General features: G+C 38.9%; 1 protein-coding gene across 2 annotated transcripts in view; it reads left to right on the top strand.

Moving 5' to 3' along the window:
• GBF1 (golgi brefeldin A resistant guanine nucleotide exchange factor 1) overlaps positions 1–14783 on the top strand; it is a 102213-nt gene that overhangs the window by 44400 nt on the left and 43030 nt on the right. The gene's annotated exons all lie outside the window — the stretch shown is intronic.

Genomic DNA, 14783 nt, shown 5'->3' with positions numbered 1-14783 from the left:
CAAGTATATATTGCTCTAGTGATGGTTGTGACAGGAAATACAAGTCGCTGTCAGTATACTTAAAAGAATATAAATAATATATAAATATAAAAGATTGCCATTCAGCCTAAGAAAATAAGCTCTCAAAGTATTTTACTTTCATGTGATATGACTTAGGGATGAATCATGGCTGTTTTACTTGGAGTCATGATTAATCTTCATTGGAAGATGAAAGACGGATTTAGAGGGTTTTTTTTGGTTGTGTTTGGGGTTTTTTGTTTGTTTCTTTCTTTTGGTGTTTTTTTAATTATTGTTTTAAAATTAAAAAATTAATGAAGACAACTTGGAGTGTGAAAGTAGGTACTGAAGGTCAGATGGGACATTTTTTACATAGTCGTGGTGAGAGCAAGTGATTAATACCTTTCTTTGAGGGTCTTGTAACCTTTTAAGTTAGTTTATGCAGTGAAATGGATAGTGAGTGATTTACTGTAATCTGTAGATTACTGTTAATTTACTGTAAATTAACCCTGCATTTGCTAGTTCCTGTCAGGGAGGGATGGCTACAAAACGGTCCTTATGTTTTTGAACAGAACTTTGTAGGCATTTAGGAAATAAAGGCAGTAAACCAGATAAAGACTAGTATAGCTCATCAAAGTCTTCCTTACCTGCCACCTTCTTAAATAAGAATTCATTGTAGAAAAGGGCAGAGCAGAAGTTTTCTGTCCTTACTTGGCACAGTGTTGGGCATTTTGGAGTAATCATTTCTCCTTCTCTCTCTAGATATTTTGTCTGCTAGCTTTCTGCTTCTCCTTGTGTAGTTTGGTGAAAAAAATGCTTTGAGGAGAAGGAAGTGTTTTTCTATATTTAATCTATTGCTATTTACTAATTATCTAGGGACAATAGGTATAAGTGCTAGCTCTGTGCCTTTTTGTATTGATAACCCCTTTTGAGATCTCTCAATTCAGCTAAGATTTTTTTTTTTTCATGTAAAGGCTTTACTGCCATTCTGTAATAAAACAGTCTTTGGTGAGTAGGACCTAATGGTGGTCTTCTTCTACCTAAAGGCGGATCACAAAAAGGGCAGAGCCACTTACATGGGCCAGAGATCCATTGTCATGGATATGGGTTCATTCCAGTTGTACCTGGGAGGAAAATGTTGTGAGAGAGAGGTAAATACTGGGATATGGGAAGAGAGAGTGGAATCTTCATCCATGGAGATTTTTAAAGTTTGACTGAACAAGGCCTTGAAGCAACCTGTTAGAACTCCAGAGCAGTCGTTGAATGCTGGTTGAAGTAGGTGACCTCCAGAGAACTCTTCCAATCCAAACCTTTCTGTGGTTTTGTCCTGGTTGACTTAGTAATTCTTAATCTCCACTTTGTATTTGTCTGATCAGACAAGTGCTGCCTGTTTGTTTAAAACATAATCAGATGATCTTTAAGGTGCATGTACTCTTCCCCGTTCTCTCTGTACAGTTGCTCTTTTTATGTACTTGGATGGCACAGATGTCTTAAGTGTCAACTCAGGAGACTTCCATGCTGAAGCATCTAGTCTTAGACAGCAGAATTATGTCTGCCAGATTATAGGCTTGGCTTTCCAGTATGTTCCAAAATATGTGGGAGTAGGAAATGGAAGGACTACTTCTTCCATTTCCCCCATTGCCTCTTCTCTGCTTGAAATGTGGAGTGAGTCTGAAGGATTCTGCTGGTCCCCTGAGTATGTCATTATCCATTTGAAAGAACCTAGCAGGTGAAGCTAATATATAAGGAGCATTTCATTTTCTCCTACTCTCTCAAATGCACACAGTTGTGGATGTTTGTACTCAACAGAACCAGTGTGAAATTTAGTCACAGCCACAGCATGTGTTCTAATTTTCCGGGGAAACTTTCTCTCGGCTGTACGTTAACCCCTTCTCCACTCTTCTTTCTGCTTCTCCAGCTTTTAGGACATTTCAGTGAGCAGTTTCTGTGACCAAAGAAGCCTTGAGAGCTGGAAGAAGAATTAGTTCTCAGTGATTGTATTGAGGAAGGGAATAAGATAAAGTAAAAATGGATGTTGATGGGATGTGTGTAGGAAATTTGATTTTGGGTTTTTTTTTAGTTTCTTTAAAACAGTTGAAACAACTGTATTTTTGTACCCCTCCGTTTTTGTCCTATGCTATGACAAAACTAAACTGAAGTTACACTGCTGCCATCAGTCTTAAGGTACAGCTTACCTGGTATGAATGCTGCCATACTGTTGTAAAGGTTCTGACCCCAGTAAAGCTGCATTCATTTTAGGAGTCTTGCTATTCTAACTCGTAGGCTTAAATTGGATTTTTAAAGGAGGTGGTACAGATGCTATATTGACCAGGACTAAAGGGAGTTCTTTTTTTTTTTTTTTTTTCCTTTTCCTTTTCCCTTTTCCCTTTTCCCTTTTCCCTTTTCCCTTTTCCTTTTTTTTTTCCTTTTCCTTTTCCTTTTTTTTTTTTTTTTCAAGCAGACATGCTAAGAGTGAGAGCATTTCCTCTTTATGGAAGGAATCTGCTTGCAGGTATATTATTACCACTTCTTGAAGTCTATTATAGTGAGGAATAAATGTGTTTGACATTCTTTCTCTCCACTAGAAAAGAATACTTGGAATTATATTTTGAGTTATCTGTGTGTCTTTCTGTAAAAGAAGGGGAACTTTCTTCCAGCAGGAATATATATTTTTAGATTTTAAATCTCGTTGTTACTGTGGTAAACAACCAGAGTGTGTAATGTCCAGTAATAAAGTGATTCCAAATCATACATCAGTGCTGAGGCATATTTCACACGGTTCTTTGAAGGAGCTTTGTCACAAGTGTGGAGAGTAATGCCTGCTCAGCAGTGCCCGCAGTGACCATCAGGAGGCAGGCAGAGGGGACAAGGTGCTGGCTTGTAGAGGACACGGTACTTTGTAGCACATTGTCTTCAGCTGCTCTTTCTCTTTGGCCATGTTAAGTTATGTTGTGGCTTCCTTTGCCTGCTGCTGCTCTTTTCACTCATTTGGATTCTTTTTGTACTGAGATTCAGTCGTTCACAGAGCAGCAAAATGACATCTCCAGACTGCCTGCTGCCAGATCACAGCAGTTTAAATTGGAAACTTAAAAGCTGAAGCAGGTGCTGGAAACTATTCTCCCTTTGGTCTGGTTCATTGAGTGCCAGCCTTCAGCTGAGGAATGGGAAAGGGAGGAGAATTGATTTTGTGGCTGAAGTCTTGAACTGATTAATATTTGCATTTCTTGAAATAGTAGTGTAAAAGCACCATAAATTAAATCTGAATTTAGTGGACCTTCAGGTGGTTGCAGTATGACTTGTTTTAGATCTGAAGTTATGACTCTGGGCCAAGGTGCTGATTTTTTGTTGACATTAATATCTGCAGCAGATGTGATATCTTTTTAAGAGACCATGGGAAGAACATGCTCTATTTCTGCTAGTTTTCTTAAAGTTTCCAAATTTGATAAACTACGGAGGGTTTGGTTTGGTGGTTTTCTGTTTGTGTTTTGGTTTGGTTTGCTTTTTCCAGTTCAGTTACAGCCTGAGTTTGCAGCTTCTGTTTAAAAAAAAACTGATTTATAAAATCAAGAATGTTTTCTAGGTATAGTTCTGGAGTGAGCTTCTGCTTGGTATTTATTGATTGCTGCTGCTAACCAATAGAAGATCTGGGAAGGGAAACTCTCCTCACTCAGTGGATGTTAAGAGAGCCTACATGTACAGTTACAGAGGGGACTTTTTGTTCCTGGTAAGCACAAGTCAGAATTTAAATTATTTGAAGTAGGAAGAGACCTCTGGAATTCATCTGGTCTGATACCCTGCTGAATGCAGGACTATCTTGTGAGATTGTGTGCAGCGTTAAAACCTGCTGAATTCTGACTATTTCCAGGGATAGAGCTTCTATGCTTTCTCTGAGCAAACTATTCTGGTGTTTGACCACCCTTCTTAAGAAACTATCTTTCTAATACCTAACTGGTGTTCCCCATGTACCTTCTGTCACTGCATCGCATACTATCCCGTGCTCTTGCATTACTTTATTCCTATTAGAAGAGGTTTGTTTTTTTTTTTTTCCTAAAAGTATAAGGTTGTCTTTCCATTCTCATGATTTGGCATGTTTGGACTCGCTTAGAGACTTTTTCATATTCTATTTGGGAGAAAAGGGACAAGGAATGCTTCTGCTGCTGGCATCTTAAAGAACTTGTGTTGATTCACATATGGCCCTGCAGGTCTGGGGTTTCTTGACTTGTAGTGTGTAAAAACAGTAACAGTTGTGGTATAAGAGTATGACACTGAATTGTGATTATCAGTTGAGTTTGGATGTTTGATTCCAAAACTTGATCTAGAAATTGCAGTAGCCTTTTGAGTACAGGGCATTTATTTCTCTGGTTATTGCTGAGCATTGACAGAGGGAAGTGCAGGAGGAGAAAGCCCAACAGCTGATTAGGAGTTGTCTGAGGAATGATTTTGGTAATGCTGAGTGGGCATGAGAGATTAGAGTATTTTGAAAGGTTTATCTTCAAACAGTGCTTACTTATTAGCCTTAGGTTTTTGGAAACCTAATTGAGATGTTCTACGATCAAATAATTTTTGTAGAAGCTGAAAAGTCTTATATCTCAGTGGTCTGGAACAGAACTTATGGGTAGGTGCTTTCAGGGCACTACCTTGTGCATCATTTCCACGTGTTATTGGAGAGCCATGAAAAAGTTAAAATTAACCCTTATCTGGATGTTTTTACCCACCCTTAATAGGAATAACTTTTGCCTCTGCTTATATCACTGATCCACTCCTGCTGCTTTTTTTCTTTTTTGTTTCTTTTTTTTTTTTTTTTGTTAAAAACATTTTTAATTCAGTGTGATAAAACATCCGTTGTTTGTAAGTTGATTGAGCATAAAGTATTTCATTATAAAATGGTCATCCATCACTGGAGGCTGGGGGCTGCAAAAAACATTAACTGTGCACTTTTGGCTGGAATGCAGCTTCTCCAGAATAATGCAGCTTCTGTGTAAAGTATGCAGCATAAAAAAATTGACTGTTCAGGAAAACAGGTGCTCGCCTTGCTCTCCCAGGGCTTTGGGATTTCATCCCAAGGTTTTGAAGGGCCCTTGAACTCCTTCTGTTACCTAGCATCACTTTTTGGTTTTGAGTAGTGGTCTCAAAGCTGAAAATGCTGGTGTGTGTCAAGTGGTTTCATTCTGACAAGGCTGTGAGAATTCACTAGCAGTTTAACTGCTGCTCTTTAGAAAAAGATGTATATTTTCTTCCTCTCATTCCTTACCTCTTCTGAAAATTAGGTAGCTTTTTTAAAAATCAAGTTCTTTAACACTGTCACCCCAAAAGTTAGTGGCTAAGCACTGCCAAGTTTCTTTTCCACTTTGTTGCTGTAAATCATCTTGGTATTTCATAAGCTCACTTGTTGTCATTATTATGGGAATCAAGCTGCCTTTTAATGCAGGTAGCATCAAAATTTTGGTGCACGTGTGTGTGTGCAAGGATTACTGATTGCTTCAATTATTGCTGTGGGGTTTCTTAACGTTTTTGCTGTTTGAATGTCTCAAGGTAATGGTTGTGTTGGCTGCCAGCAGGCTGGGCTCTTCTTCCTTTTGCTTCTGTTCTGCTTCTCTAGGTTTGAAACTAATATCCCCGTGATGTTTTGCATTCTGCTCTCCTCAAGTCTCCTGTTTTGTTCTGTGGTCACCTGGTATGTGGGTTCTTGAGCTCTGGACCATCATATTTTGCCATTGACACCTGGGAGTTCTACTTTCTGATAATATGGCGAAGCACGTCTCCTAGATTAGTTCAGGTTGAATAGAAGAATTTGTGTAAATCATAACAGCAAGGTACATTGAACCTTTGAGAGATTTTTGTCATGAAAAGATTCTTTCCTCTTGGGTCATCAGGCTTTTCTTCATTTCGTTCTTTGGATTTTGACTTCTCACTGATGCATTTTTGATTCTCTGGCAACACAAGAAATGTCTTGGCTTGTTTGGGATTTGTTGTTCTTCAATTTCCTTTTAATTTTTCCCCTTGGCACTCATTGGCTTCCCTTGAGGAAAGGGTAAACAAAATGGAGTAACATCCAGACGGCTAATTGATGATAAAACTGTAATCTTTTTCTCCAGCCTCCTAGAAATAGTGAAGCTTTCCTTTTTACAACATGGTGAATTTGCAATGAGAGCTCTATTCATAGCACGGTAGACACACAAAGCTGTGGAGAATTACTGTGCTTTAAAATACCAGGGAAGGAGTTTTAATTTCTCCTGGGCTTTTAAATTGCCTACTTAGCTTGGGCCTGGTACCGTGCAAGATGTGTAAAATATCATAGTGAAGCAAGCCCAGTGTGTGAATTGGGTTCTGTAGAGTGTCACAATCTAATTGCTCTTTCTTCAACATGTACCAATTTCTTTTAGAGAGGAGAAAGAGTGCTTAAACTTGACATGCATCAAACTTGTACTGTCAGTAAGATGAGCGGCTAAGTCCATCCTTTGGACTCGGCAGTGTGCAATTCCCCACAGGTTTCATTTAGCCTAGTCTGTCTTGTTAGACTGGCCACGCTCTCTTCCTCGTATTAGGAGGGAACCTTGGGAAACCTGGCTCTAATTCACAACTGCAGCAAGATCAATAACTATCAGCATTTGGTCAAGGGCAGATGAATTTGTCATGGGATGGCTGCTTTTTGATTTGGTTCATTTTGGTTTAGTAATTTCATTTAGAATTGAGTGTCGTTGGCTTGGAGGAGGGCCTGTGGATTCTGAACTTCAGACCTGGTGCAGGTTTATCACAAAAACTGGCTGTTGTCATATGTGATTTTCTGCAAGAATCTTTTGAAACAGTTTCATCTGGTTCTGAACAGACAAAAAGTGAAGCTTGCCTTCATTTTACTTGCCTGTTTTTAATGGGATGGTTTTGTTGGAGTTTTTAAGTGGATGTTAAGCTTCAGTTACCTGTGAAACTGGTAAGCAGTTTAGCTTACTGAGCTTCAGGCTAAGTAACTTGGGAGTAACCATGGGAGAAAAATGCTTCAAGAATGGGTAAAATCTCAAGTCAGTTTTTGTTGAATCAGTTTTTGGGGAGACCCCAGTTTTTGGGGAGTTCAGTTTTCTGGAGTAGAATTAAGTGTCATTACAATTGGCACTAACAATTTAGAGCTTTTGTCTGTTTGTAAAAGCCACAGAACTAGTGATATATCCCAAAACCTATCAGAGGCTTAGATTAGCTGTATTACCCTATCTCCTTTCCCTCAAAGCAATCAGTCTTCCTGTAAGGGAAATAAAAAACTATTTAAGCAAATCTGAATTTGCTTATTTCTATCATATGTAAGTAATCTTACCGTGAAATGTGCTAGCAAAATCAAGTGGTGCTCTAATGCTTATCCTCTACTGAGATGTAGGAAGAAGGGTTTCCATGAAAACAAGGATGGATTAGCATTGAAATTACCCTTATTACTCTTCATACTGGGAAAAGATACACTCATGAGAGAGCAGTTTGGAGATGGGAGGCTTCTACTGTATAGTTACTTGATTTTTTTGCCTTTCATTAGAATTAGTCATGTCCTTTCAGAGGTGTTCAGGTCATGGGGTGGGAGGAAATAGGCTAGGGTTTGTAGCAAGGTCTGCTCTTGATGACCTTCAGCCTCACTGTGCTAAATTTCCCCTCAGCTCACTTTAAGAGGTGTTCTTATTTTGAAGCAGTCTTGATTACAACCTCTGACCAGTATGTGTCAACCATAGCTCAGAAAAAAGTTTGTCAAGATATTTGTCTCTGTTGTCTCCTCAGTGCTAAGAAATAAAAACAGAATTAAACAACTTCAACTCTTGAAATAACCTCATATTCAGACACTCAGCAGCCTTCATGACTGGCATTAGAAATTCAAGGTGGAGCAATCAGTCATGTCTGTACTTTTAAGTCTATCCAAATAGAAACCATGGAAGTTTGCCTCCTCTGTAGTTCCATACTTGTGCTGGTGGCATTTCTTTCCTTGTGATTGAAGTGAGTGTCTTCTGCTTCTTGTAATACCACTCTAGAACAGAATACTACAGCTGGCTGAAAAGCACTTAAACTAACAGTAGAGACACAGCTGGAGTTTACAGCATAGTTTTGGCTGAAGATACTCTAGCAAAGTTCCTGCTTATGAAAAAATGCCCAGGAAATTTTAATGGTCAGTCAGAGCAGCTGAATTTGAAGCACAGCATCAGATGAAACTCCTTATAACTAATGGCACACACTAGTGGCATTGTCAGTGCTTCTGCTTCACTGGTAGATATAAGCAATTCCATAGAAGACAGTATTTTAGTTGAGTTTATGTTGCCCTAACCAAAGGATGTAAAGAGTCAAATGCTCAGTATGCATTATGTCATGCTTCCCCAAAATAAAAATCTCAGTTCTGAGGGCTGCTTGAGATCTTGGCACTATGGAACAATCATTTGTTAAAGTCATGTTTAATGAAAGGGAGATAAACACATGAAGCTGGAGTGTGACAAATGAAAGCATTTGTGCCATTGTAATGAAATTAGGCAAACAGAACAGGCTTGACATCTCTGGGTTCCCCTTGTCAAACTGCATTTGTAATTCCAGCTTTGCATTCATGTGTGGCTGTGAATGGCAGTTTCCCTCTTGGTTTGGTGGGTTGGGGCCCCTGAATGACCACTTTAATTCACAGGGCATTAGCTTTGAAGAGTATATTTTACAGACATCCTTAGAAAAGGATTGCAGTTAATTCATATTTTTCCTTCATTGGCTTGAATATATTGATTTTCAGCCTGTGTTTATGTTTATTGTATGCAAAGCTTTTGATACCATTTTTTATAATGAAATATTGATTTCAGAGATGCACAAAGCTTGCTTCTACATATCCCCATGGTATATATACTGTGTTGCACAATCCCCACAGTATTTATGTGTTTTAGAAACTAGGATATAAGCTTCTGGCTCCTCAGCTTCTCCTTAGCTGGCAGAATCCTGTTTTCTTTACCTATTAAGAGCTTAGATTAGGTAAGACAATTATATATTGTGGGGAGCCTGGAGAGAATATCCAGTGGCTTTTGATGACCTCTCATTTATGAAGTTTAGTGGACATTGCCGTTTTTTTCAGGAAGAACTAGAGCTTTCTCTCATAACACTAGCTGCACTGTACAGACTGTATAGGTGGCAATCTGTTTTCCTTTCAGATCAGAAAATATCTACAAATGTGCCACCAATGGCACTGTGTTGCACGGGATGGTCTAAAACTTGCAAGAAAAACAAGATGAGAGCAACTAAGATCCCCCCTTGCAGGGGAGGGATGGCAGAGGATTCTTTTAGCTTGAAACACTGTCTGCACCAGGGCTGTGTGGAGCAGAACATATGCTCAGGAACAAAGGAGTGTGGATCATCTGTAGCGTAGCTTTTTTACACTTGTTATTCAGCATTAATTGGCCATTATTATCTGGGGTTAAATGTCAGAATTGGAGTAAATTTGCTAGCTGGAAGTCAGGGTATGTCTTTTAGCTCAGGTGCAGAGTGGCGTGTGTTCCAGTCAGTCTGAAGAATTTGTTTTTGTAGTGGTGAAAAACATGCTCCTCCTCTGTTTATCAGCTGTAGAGCTGCTGTAGTTGCAGTTTTGCCAGGGCACCTAGAACCAGTATGCATATGCTCTTCTGTGCCTGTTACTGAGGGACTCTGTGTAAAGCAAATTCAAGATTTTTAGAGGAACAAGTTACTATAATTCTGTTTGCTAGATTTGTTAAGTTCTAAATTAAACAGCTGATAATCACAGGACTAACTCAAGAGAATTTCTCATTTCCCTGCAATCCTGCATTTTGACCTAGCTGAAAATAAGCCAGTACTTATTTCAGCAGTTAAAATGTTTATGAAAATCCAGGAAGTGTGACCACTCCATACTTTTAGACCATTTTAAAAGACAAGTACAATTTTGTCCTTTTTCCTTGTAACATATTCAGTCTGACTTGCTGATACAGACTGCAGGGGTTTCTCATCCTTTGAGTGAAAAGACAAAATGTTTTGGTGTTTGTTGGGTGAACTGAGAATAAAGTGCATGTCACGTAGGCCAGAATGGCAGTGTTTGCAGAAAATGGTTTTGAGGATGACCCAGGAAGCACTTGCTGATACTTCAGTTTTCTGTGGCATGAACTGATTGAGCCCCAAGGCAAGAGTCCGGAAAAGCTGGATTTCTGCCCTGTTACAGTGTTATCTTTGTCTTTTTCTCACCTTAAGAAAAGAGAATGTCTCCTCATTGTAGAGTTCAGTTTGCAAGCAGGGAACTAATGCTGCATGCTCAAAGCATTGCTGTTGTCTGAGCTCGTGTGTGCTGGAGAGGTGCGTGGGATACAGCTCAGCAGCCTTTCTGAAGGCTGGGCGTCAAAGGCCAACAGCTGCTGCATAAGAGGAGTCCAGGTCATGTGCTTTGGGTTGCAGTTGCCTGTCCTCGGGACAAATGATGTTGAAATAACTTGTCATAAACAATTTTTTCTTGTTCATTTACTCTGATTCGGAACGCATAGCCGATCCTGATAAGAGTCATTCAGGAGTGAAGAGTTGAACTGCCAGAGAAAGCAGCTTATGTGAGCGTTTTAGATCAGGAATGTGCCAACAGTGTGCTAACAATAAGAAAACTGGTCCGAGGGAGACCTGCTCCTGCACTTCAGGAGAAAAGGGACGCCAGAGGTCTGATGCAGTTTGTTTGCTGAAGTGCCAGAATGGCTGGATGGGATTGCTGAAATGGGAGTTAGGTGCTTAAACATGAATTAGTTGATTAAATATCATTATAGACATGTGTGTCTAAGTGCAAATAATCCATGGGAAGAATGAAGGAAAGCACTGTGATCTCAAAGGACTTGTGTCCTCATTAAAATTGCCAGCCTGAAGAGTTGGCTTTTTGATACATTACTTAAGATACTCTTTCCTGTCTTCGCCATTTCCATGCACTGCTTTAAGGTAGCTGAGCATTTCTGAGTGTTGTGCTGATTCTGGTCTCCACTTGCTTCTCTGAAATTTTGTTGAAAAGACCTGTGTGAAAAGAATGGGAAGTGCTTTCCAGCTGGTCCCCTAAGCAGACCAGACTCTTCATTTGAGTCTAAGTAATGTTTTGATATAATTTTTCCCCGGCTTTGAGTAGATTTCAAAGGAAGGCTGCTTGAAGGAGTCCCTTGTGAAATTTTGTTCTCTTTTTGGATAGTTATTCAGTGTTTCCTCTTGTAATACCCTTGGCTGAAGTCACGCTTGCAGGTTTGGTGGGTTTTCGGATGGATTTTTTATTTGGTTGGTTTTTTTTCCCCAGAGCTGAAACTGGTTAATTAAGTAGAGAGCCATCCTGTATTTTCTAGTTAAAACACTGAGAAATGTCTCTTGCTAGAAAATATACTTGGAGAAACGTCTGTATAAACAGTTCTCAATTCTCTCATTGGTTATAGTTACCTCACTTGTAATGCCTGAACCTGAATGTGGCAGAAGAAGAACCAGAGTTGAAAATTCAGAGCTACTTTTTTTTGGACTGTTGTTACAAACATCAAGTATGTACTTCCAAACATTTAGTGTGTGCCTTACATAGTCTTTGTTTTGTCACAAAGAATTATTAATGTAATAAATTATTTTTCTACATTTTCTGAAGTTCCTGGATATTTTCAGGAGAGCACAGGATTGCTTTTACAGTTAGGTCATGGCAAGACGTCTATGGTGTCTCTTTTGTGAAGTTTTAAGTTGTTGAGCAGAACAATTCCCTCTAAAGACTACGGTCTCACCAAAGTATTGTGAAGAGAATGCTGTTCATTTCCTACTGTTCTGTGCTCTAGATCAAACCTGAGCTGTAGTGGAAAAGCCTGAGTGGAGTGCACCTTGCAGTTGTAGCTATTGATCCACAAGGGCTGGCATGTTTGTTCTGGACACTGCCACCTTTGGTGTACAAGGCTAAGAAAACCTGTTGAGGAAAGAGCTTCTGAACTAACTTCATTGACCTCAACAGGATTGAATTAAAAGAACAATATATATGTTTGATTTACTGGCTTGTTTGCATAACTGTCACTGTGTTAAAAACCCAGTGGCTGTAGTATGTAAGTGTATTTAAAAATCCAGGTAGCTTTAGTGACACTTTCAGATGCTGAACCTTCTTTAGCCCGTGAAAGTAATCTGTTTCAAGAGAGGATACATCAAGAATATTTTCAGTATCAGTGTTTCTCTGCGCTTCCAAACTTCCTATTGAAGCAAAGAACCAGTATCAAGATTAAGTTCTGCCTTGAAAAGGGAGCTGGTGACCCTTGTAAGTCCTCAGTGCTTACAAATGCTTCTGGTAAGGGCTCATAGTAGTAATTAATTGAATATTCCTCAGGTGTGAGCAATGAGATTGATGATTCATTGACACTTAGATCTTTCAGACAGTAAAAATGGCTTTTAGTGCAGTAAAAATGCTCTCTTTTTGTCTGGCATGTTTTTGATTTTTTTTTTATACCACAGTACCAACTATCCAGTCTAAACAGTTTTACAGCATAAACCATCAGTTTCAGAGAGCTTAGTGTAAAGTGCTTTGTTATCGTAAACTCTGGGATCTCTAAATATTAGGGAAAGCGGCGAAAGTTGCGGTGTAATCCACAATATGTGCCTAAGTTAAATCCTAATTATGACAAGCTGTTTTGTGATCTTGATATAAGTTGCGAATTTCAGTTAAACTGCAAGGGAATCTGATCTTTAACAACACTGAGATTTACAATTCTAACTGAAAGGAAAAACTTCATACTCCCCCTACTCTTGTAAAGAAAATATCTATTTGTTGTCCCAAAAGATGTATTAATGAAGAGTGTGATGCCCTGTACATCCTCTGCTACCAAGTGTGTCTTCATCGTCTCATTCTATCGTGCAGTGATGTACATCTGCTGAAGTCCCATTTTTCTTACTAATCAAGTGCAGCTTTTTCATCCTGGGACTCACTGGTTTGAACAAGGCTGGAGGAATTGGCAGGATTATAGTCTGGTCTGTAGAAAGGATCAGTTTTGGGAAAGAAGAAATTGAGTTTTGTCTCCTAGCAGTCTTACTGTATTTAATGCTGCCCAAGTGCTTGTAACCAGTCAACTGTTCTATAAAACACACTTAAATAAGTATTAATGTAAGTATATCTTATGATCATCTGGATTTCCATGTGCTGTTGAGAGGTGACACAATTGTAATGTTACACCAGCATATTATCTGACAAACTGGGGGAGTTGTTCTTAAGCCAAAAAGGTTGAATCATCATGTTCCTTTTAACCCCTCACAAGTGACTGGTGTTGGTCTTATTTGAGCTGGTGGCTGAAACGTAAGAGATGGCATAATGATTTCCAAAGTCCCTTTTTAATTGCAGTTTTTCTTTAGTTAACAGCATGTTGATATTCTTCTCTGTGCTCTTAACTTTTAAAACCTAAGCCCCTGTATAGTTTTTCCTCCTTTGCTTCCTTGCCATAATTTGACACAGTTATGCTAACATACTTTGTTAACATACTGGCAGACTTTTTTGCTTTGATACTTAAGGCTTCTCAGTAGGAACTGTGATAAAATGGAATTTCACTTATCTCAGAATAAGGGGTTTGGGTTTTTTCCCCTCAGCAAAATAATTGAATTATGTTGGTAGATAGAAAAGCAGCTTGTCTAAGGATTTAGGAATTGCAGTCTTTTTTTCTCCCTGCCTCAAAGAAGCTCATATGACAGATAAGTTCAATATTTGATTATTTGATTAAGGGTATAAATGCCAGTGATCCTGTGACACTATTAGCCATTAGACTTGTTAACTTTTATTAGGAATAAAAGGTATGTTTCAGCAAGTTGAGCCAAGTGTTGTACTTAAATATTTCTGGTCTCCAAATTATTCAGGTTACTTTTAATGCATTCTTCTGTGCCTATGTACTAGCTGTGTTGTGGTTGCATTCACCTGCTTTTTAATGCTTTTTCTTCTAAATCCCCCTCAGGGCTCCTCTTATCTTGATTCCTCCTGTTTTATTTGGTTGGGCTTGGTTTTTGTTTTGGTTTGGTTTTTTTGGTTTTTTTTTTTTTTTTCTTGGTCAGTTTCTCTAGTTCTGGTTATTCTCTTCTGTATTTCTTTTCCATTCCCAAAGTGTCTCTTGATCATCCTGGAAAGTTCAGGAAGCTTGTTAGTTGTTTTTTCTCCAGCTCAATAGCTCAGTGCCTTCTTGTACTGCAGCTTTAGAGGGAATCCTTGCTGGCCAAAGCAGCAAGTAGAGGAGTGCCCTTTTTAATTGTTTGGTTGAGAGGCTTATACAGTTATTTTGAGAGCAAGACAGAAGAATTTTAAAGTTAGGTTATCTTGTGAGGTTTTCTTGTCTTTGCCAAGCAAACTTTTACTGTTGCAGAAATGCAATTTGTATTCAGGCAAAGAGCTGCAAGAGGTCCAGTGAACCTGGTTGTACATTTGTACTTTGCATGTGATTAGTGTGGGGTTTTATCTGTAGTAGGATGTTACAGGGGTGGCAGAAGGTGGGACAGGGTCTATATAGTTTATGGGTTCACACAGTTCCAATACTAATAGGAAAATGCAGCTGCATCTGCCAATGAGTTAAAGCATAAATTTAGGCATAAATGTGGCGCTTACAGAGTGTTCCTACAATCAGATTTTAGAAGGCTCCAGAAAGCTGTTTTGAAGATTGCAAGAAAGTGAACTTTCCAAAGCATTGCTTTTAAAATACGCACATATACCTATGTGTGTGTTTGTGTGTGTGTATATGCAAAAGCAGCCCTGACCTTCCCACCAGCCTTCTGAAATTAACCTAGAACAGGCTTTTTTCCCTCTGAGATGAAACTTACTGTATATTCCTAAAGAGAAAATGAATCCTAATGAA

This window comes from Vidua chalybeata, chromosome 8, assembly GCF_026979565.1.
Source record: "Vidua chalybeata isolate OUT-0048 chromosome 8, bVidCha1 merged haplotype, whole genome shotgun sequence".
Classification (NCBI taxonomy): Eukaryota; Metazoa; Chordata; class Aves; order Passeriformes; family Viduidae; genus Vidua; species Vidua chalybeata.
Note: the sequence above shows the minus strand (reverse complement) of the source record. Positions and strands in the feature narration are given on the sequence as shown.